The following is a 6,268-nucleotide window of genomic DNA, read 5'->3' on the forward strand; positions in this document are numbered from 1 at the left end:
AGGCAAACCGCTAGGCCGAGGTCGTATCCGTCACTGCTCCCCCGTAATCACTCTTCAAATAGGATGTCTGCATTCCGAGAAAATTTCCTTTATGGTGCTGGAGGAGTCTACCGCTGAACTCATCCTGGGACGACCCTGGTTGATCCAACATCAACCCGTACTCTGCTGGAAAACCGGCGAAATCCTCCGATGGGGTAATGACTGTCACCACTCCTGTTTGAAGTCTGTTAAGAAAATCTCTTCTTCCTCTTCCTCGCCAGTCGACTCCGAGGCCGCGGTTCCTGTGTTATCTGCAGTTGAAACCGGCTCCCAGACCCACGTCCAATGTGAAATTCCAGTGGAGTACCGGACGTTCCAGGACGTCTTCAGTAAAGCACTGGCAACCAAGTTACCACCTCATCGGCCAGGGGACTGTGCAATTGACCTGCTACCCGGAGCTACACTTCCTAAGGGCCGAATATATCCTTTGTCCATCCCGGAACAAAGGGCCATGGAGGAGTATGTGGCAGAGGCATTACAGCAAGAGTTCATACGTCCATCCATCTCCCCGGCCGCCTCAAGCTTTTTCTTCGTGGCTAAGAAGGACGGGGGCTTGCGGCCCTGCATTGACTATCGTCACCTGAATTCACAAACCATCAAATTCCGCTATCCCCTTCCTCTGGTCCCTGCCGCTCTGGAACAGCTACGTGGCGCCCGCCTCTTTTCCAAGCTAGACTTGAGAAGTGCCTACAATCTGATACGAATCCGTCATGGCGATGAATGGAAGACTGCCTTCGTGACCCCCTCAGGCCACTACGAGTATCAGGTAATGCCGTTCGGCTTATCCAACGCTCCTGCTGTCTTCCAGAGCTACATGAACGAAGTTCTCCGGCCCTTCCTCAACCGGTTTGTCATTGTGTACATCGACGACATACTAATCTATTCTTCTTCCAGATCTGAGCATCATAATCATGTCCTTCAAGTACTACGAAAGCTACGAGAACACCAACTATACCTCAAATTGGAGAAGTGCGAGTTCCACACTTCAACCGTCCAGTTCCTGGGATACATCATCAGCCAAGAGGGAATCCAAATGGACCCGAGGAAGGTAGACGCCATTCAGGACTGGCCCATGCCAGCCACCATTAAAGAACTCCAGCGCTTCCTAGGATTTGCAAATTTCTACAGACGTTTCATCCAAAACTACAGTCACCTCAGCTCTCCCCTCACATCTGCTCTGAAGGGCCGGCCCAAGTCCCTGTCCTTGACACCCGCAGCCATGGAAGCATTCCAACAACTAAAGGACTCTTTCTCCTCAGCACCTGTTTTAGCTCATCCCAACCCAGAACTTCCGTTCATCGTGGAAGTTGATGCTTCATCTACTGGTGTAGGAGCAGTACTGTCTCAGCGGCAGGGCGAACCCCCCATACTCCATCCATGCGCCTTCTTCTCCAGGAAACTTGCCCCGGCGGAGCAGAATTATGATATTGGAAACCGTGAGCTACTCGCCATCAAGCTAGCCCTTGAGGAATGGAGACACTGGCTGGAGGGGGCTAATCACCAGTTTGAGGTAATTACTGACCACAGAAACCTTGAATACCTTCGTGAAACTAAAAGACTGAATCCAAGACAAGCCCGCTGGGCTCTCTTCTTCACCCGCTTCGACTTCATGGTATCATATCGCCCTGGAAGTAAGAATTGCAGGGCAGATGCCCTCTCCCGAATCCATCATGCTTCCTCGGACGAGGCCGAACCGGTTCCTATCCTCCCTCCAGCTCTCTTCATTAGTCCGATCATCTGGGACCTTGACGACCAGATCAATCAGGAAAACCTTCTCCATCCTGCTCCGCCGGGAGGGCCAGACGGGAGCAAATTCGTCCCTGAACACCTGAGAACCCCCCTTCTGGACTCGGCCCACTCTGTTCCGGGCACTGGACATCCGGGTAGCAAGCGGACCCTCTCACTCCTCCGTCAACGGTACTGGTGGCCCACCATCTCGGAGGACGTCGCAAGGTTCGTCAAAGGATGTTCAGTCTGTGCCATCGTCAATACCCCGAGGAGACTGCCTGAGGGAAAATTATTGCCTCTACCGATTCCGCGTCGTCCATGGTCCCACATCGGAATCGACTTCATGACCGACCTTCCTCCTTCTGATGGTTTCACGTGTGTACTAGTAGTGGTGGATCGTTTCTCAAAGGGCTGCAAGTTAATCCCGCTAGCTGGCCTCCCTACTGCACTCGTGACCGCAGAAGCCCTCTTCCATAATGTCTTCCGGAACTTCGGAATTCCAGAAGACATAGTCTCGGACAGGGGACCCCAGTTCATCTCCAGAGTCTGGCGTGCCTTCTTCCGGCTCCTCGGGGTAACTGTCAGCCTTTCATCAGGATACCATCCACAGACTAATGGCCAAACTGAACGCAAGATCCAAGAGATTGGTCGATATCTGCGGACCTACTGCCACCAGTACCAGGACAGCTGGAACCAATACCTCCCCTGGGCGGAATATGCCCAAAATTCCCTGCGACAGTCCACCACCGGGCTCACCCCATTTCAATGCATACTAGGATACCAGCCACCTCTCTTCCCCTGGTCGGGTGAGCCCTCGGAGGTTCCAGCTGTCGACTTCTGGTTCCATCAGAGCGAGGGGGTATGGGACTCGGCTCACGTTCAACTCCAACAGGCAGTCAGAAGGCACAAAACACAAGCTGACCGTCGAAGACTAAAAACTCCTATTTATCAACCAGGACAGAAGGTTTGGCTCTCTACTAGAAATATTCGACTCAGACTGCCCTGTCGTAAGCTGAATCCTCGGTTCATTGGACCATTCCCCATCGAGAGGCAGTTGAACGAAGTCACCTACAGACTCAAGCTACCCCGACAGTATCGTATATCTCCCTCATTTCATGTTTCGCTGTTAAAACCCTTCATTGAACCGGTCTCCCCTTGTCCCTCAGATGACCCCTCGGTGGATGTACCTCCTCCTCCGGTGCCTGTGGAGGATGAACCCATCTATGGGATCCGGACCATCTTGGACTCTCGGCAGCGAGGTCCCCGACTGGAGTACCTCATCGACTGGGAGGATTACGGACCTGAGGAACGATGCTGGGTACTTCGTGATGACGTCCTAGATCCGACGCTCCTCTCTCTGTTTCACGAGGAACATCCGGATCGTCCTGCACCCAGAGGTCGGGGTAGACCTCGTCGCCGACAACATCCTTCGCAGGCGTCAAGAGCCGCCTCGGGAGGAGGGGGTACTGTCAGGATTCCACCCTCATCCCGTTCAACATCGCCTCCCACTCAATTCCATTCTCCTCCCTCTCATTCAATCACCCGGTCACCTGACTACTAATCACCTTCACCTGAGCCTAATCACCAGCACTCCTTTATAACCCAACATGCATCACTCACCCGTTGTCTGATCTCGTCATTCCATGACTACAGACTCTTCGAGCTCACTTCCGTGTCTTCCCAGATACCCTCCTGAGCTTCCTGAAACTCCATGCGTCATCATCAGCTGTTCACCACCTCCATCGGCGTCTTCATCCGTCACAGAGCAAGCAGGACTCCTCGCCTTTCAGCTAAGATTCTCCATTCACCCCGTGTCTTACAACCTACTTTCCTCTCGACGTCTGCAACAATAAAGCTGCATTTGAAACTCACCCCTCTGTTCCGTGTTTCAATACCTGACACATTCATTGCGCACATTTCAGTCACGCAGAGCGCATCAAATCAAGTGAATGAAATGGCATGTCCTTTTATGGACGATCCTGTGGATGAAGAGGCTGCATTAATCCGTAGGAGTTGCATTTACGTCGGGAGAGGATTTTGAGACCCAGAGTGGATTTTTTGTCATATCCATATTCATTTTTATTTGAGCGGTACCGTTTTTCTTTACAGTCAATAAGATACATCCATAATCTCATCCATCCTTACATCAGAAACATCAGCCATCGCGGCCGTGCTCTAACATCCGAGCAGATGCTTTGCGTTGCATTACGTTTCTTTGCAAATGGTAGTTTTCTGTATAACATTGGGGATGCAGAACATATCAGTAAGGCTACTGTTTGCAGAGTTGTAAGGAAAGTGTGCCTCGCTCTTAAGCGCTTTCTCCGAATTTTTGTGCTGTTTCCTGGGCACAAACCCGTGAGAGCCATCAAAGAGGAGTTTCACAGGATTGCAGGTCAGTGATGTATAAATCGGTTTAAATGAGGCTAACCTGATAAATGACGTTCAGTTAAGAGCATATTGCTGCGACCCCTGGAAGTAAACTAATAATAGAATTCCTTTTAGGATTTCCGAATGTGGTTGGATGCATTGATGGCACACATATTCCCATCATTGCACCTTCCGAAAATGAAGCGGACTATGTCAACAGGAGGTCCATCCACAGTATTAATGTGCAGGTACACTGAAAGCCTACTGTTTCTAATGGTCAAAGACTTCATCACAATACTATAACATGTCTCATTCTTTGCATTGTCAAGATCATATGTGATGCTGCACATCTCATTACAAATGTGGAGGCCAAGTGGCCCGGTTCTGTTCATGACTCACGAATGTATCGTGAGTCAACGCTGAGCAACAGACTGGAAACTGGTAAGTAAATGCATGTATTTCAATGTATGCACTACACACTTACTGGGGAACTTCTATGCAGCTCTAAAGCAATGTGAAATTTCTTACAGGAGAGATTGATGGCTTTCTGCTGGGAGATAGGGGTTACCCATGCCGACCAACACTAATTACCCCTTACCCAGAACCTGAACCAGGCCCCCAGCGCCGCTTCAATGTGGCACACTGCAGGACGAGAGCCCGGGTGGAGATGACCATAGGCCTGTTGAAAGCACGTTTCCAAGGCCTAAATCACCTCAGGGTAACCCCTGAAAGGGCCTGCGACATTATTGTGGCATGTGTTGTTCTCCATAATATTGCCATAATTAGAGGGGAGCAACACCCTGCCCTACAAATACAAGACCCAGAGGAAACCCCATCAACCCGGCAGATTTCCAGGAGGGAAGGGTAGTCCGGGATATGATATGCCGAAATGTCTTCACAGATTAATACACATTATATCCACCACCACAACCAACCAACCACAAAATAAAATAAAAATGAATAAACACAAAATCACAGCAATTTATATGGTGTTCTTTATTTCCTAAACATAAAAAAAAAAAATAGAATTTAATATATTTTCAATACTTAGAATTCACCTGTGACCATGCACTCACCTCTAGCTTTAGTTTCAGAATCTCAATTTCCAGATCTGCCTTTTGGATCTGGCGGTCCAAGTTCTTTGCTGTTTTTTTCTATCTTTTTAATAAGAAGAAGTCTATATAACTCCTTAACTGGCAACTGAAAATACAGTAGATTACAGTTACATCATGTAGTTCTAAAATTCTACAATATTAAACTGTGGCATTTACTGAAAAAAAAAATCACTGAACTGTGTTCATCTGTGCACCAGAAGTTGATGGACCATCCTCTTGCTGTTCTTCCACACTCTGGGGAGAGATAAAAATACCTGTTTATACTTAGATTTAAACTTAGATTCTATAGGCTACTCCACATAAAAAAGGTGAAGAAATGTGAATGTGTAGATTGTTTGATAGACACCTAATATTAACATTACCTCTGTAGGCATCTCTGTGGCAGCAGAAACTGTTTCTTCATCCCCATCATCCTGTGAAGATGAGCATTTGAGTACACTTTATAACACTATTTGTAATAATTTCTGGTGTATTGAGTAGGCTACTTACAACTGCCTGTGGTTCTGTTGGGACAGGAGGCTCCAAAAGACTAATTTTACCATCAGAATCTGTTGGGACCAACGAAAAACCCACCCCAAAGTAAAATAAATGGAAATATCACAAATAGCCTATATAAAAACACAACACATAGGTAGACCTCTTACATTTTATGAAGGCACTTAAATCTTCTGGAGTGACTGGCTCTGATGAAGTCCCTCCAGGAATTCCCTCAGCCATTGGCCTTCCAGCATTCAGGCTCAGGGCCATCTCCTCTGCATTTGTCAGAGGTGGTGGTGCAGGTCCTCCCCCAGTTTTGCGAGCCTCTGCCTTCTTTCTGTTGGCTGAGTAGTCAAATGAGAATGAACATTTAGACCCATGTCAAAAATGCTGCTGCACTGCTAGACACTGGATGCTATTTAGTTATTTATATGTCAAATGTTTGTAAAGTCAGGTAGACTACAACCATGATATGTTCAAGCCTTACCTGATTGAATTATGTTTTTATATTTCATTTTCAGCTGCTGCCATGTTCTTTTAAT

General features: G+C 48.0%; 2 long non-coding RNA genes across 3 annotated transcripts; one reads left to right on the top strand and one right to left on the bottom strand.

Moving 5' to 3' along the window:
- The first annotated feature begins 2,770 nt into the window (after nucleotides 1–2,770).
- LOC144409410 (uncharacterized) lies at nucleotides 2,771–3,638 on the top strand. Its single transcript, XR_013467849.1, has 2 exons — nucleotides 2,771–3,230; nucleotides 3,452–3,638. It is a non-coding gene; the product is annotated as an uncharacterized LOC144409410 (long non-coding RNA).
- A 1,557-nt stretch (nucleotides 3,639–5,195) lies between these two features.
- Nucleotides 5,196–6,058, bottom strand: LOC120829947 (uncharacterized). 2 transcript variants are annotated; one of them, XR_013467987.1, is made up of 5 exons: nucleotides 5,894–6,058; nucleotides 5,739–5,797; nucleotides 5,612–5,662; nucleotides 5,427–5,483; nucleotides 5,196–5,334 (listed from the first exon to the last, which is right to left on the bottom strand). It is a non-coding gene; the product is annotated as an uncharacterized LOC120829947 (long non-coding RNA). The 2 variants fall into 2 exon arrangements; XR_013467986.1 differs by having other exon boundaries at nucleotides 5,196–5,483.
- Between the last annotated feature and the right edge of the window lie 210 nt (nucleotides 6,059–6,268).

This window comes from Gasterosteus aculeatus, chromosome 6 (genome assembly GCF_964276395.1).
Source record: "Gasterosteus aculeatus chromosome 6, fGasAcu3.hap1.1, whole genome shotgun sequence".
In the NCBI taxonomy this organism is placed as follows: Eukaryota; Metazoa; Chordata; class Actinopteri; order Perciformes; family Gasterosteidae; genus Gasterosteus; species Gasterosteus aculeatus.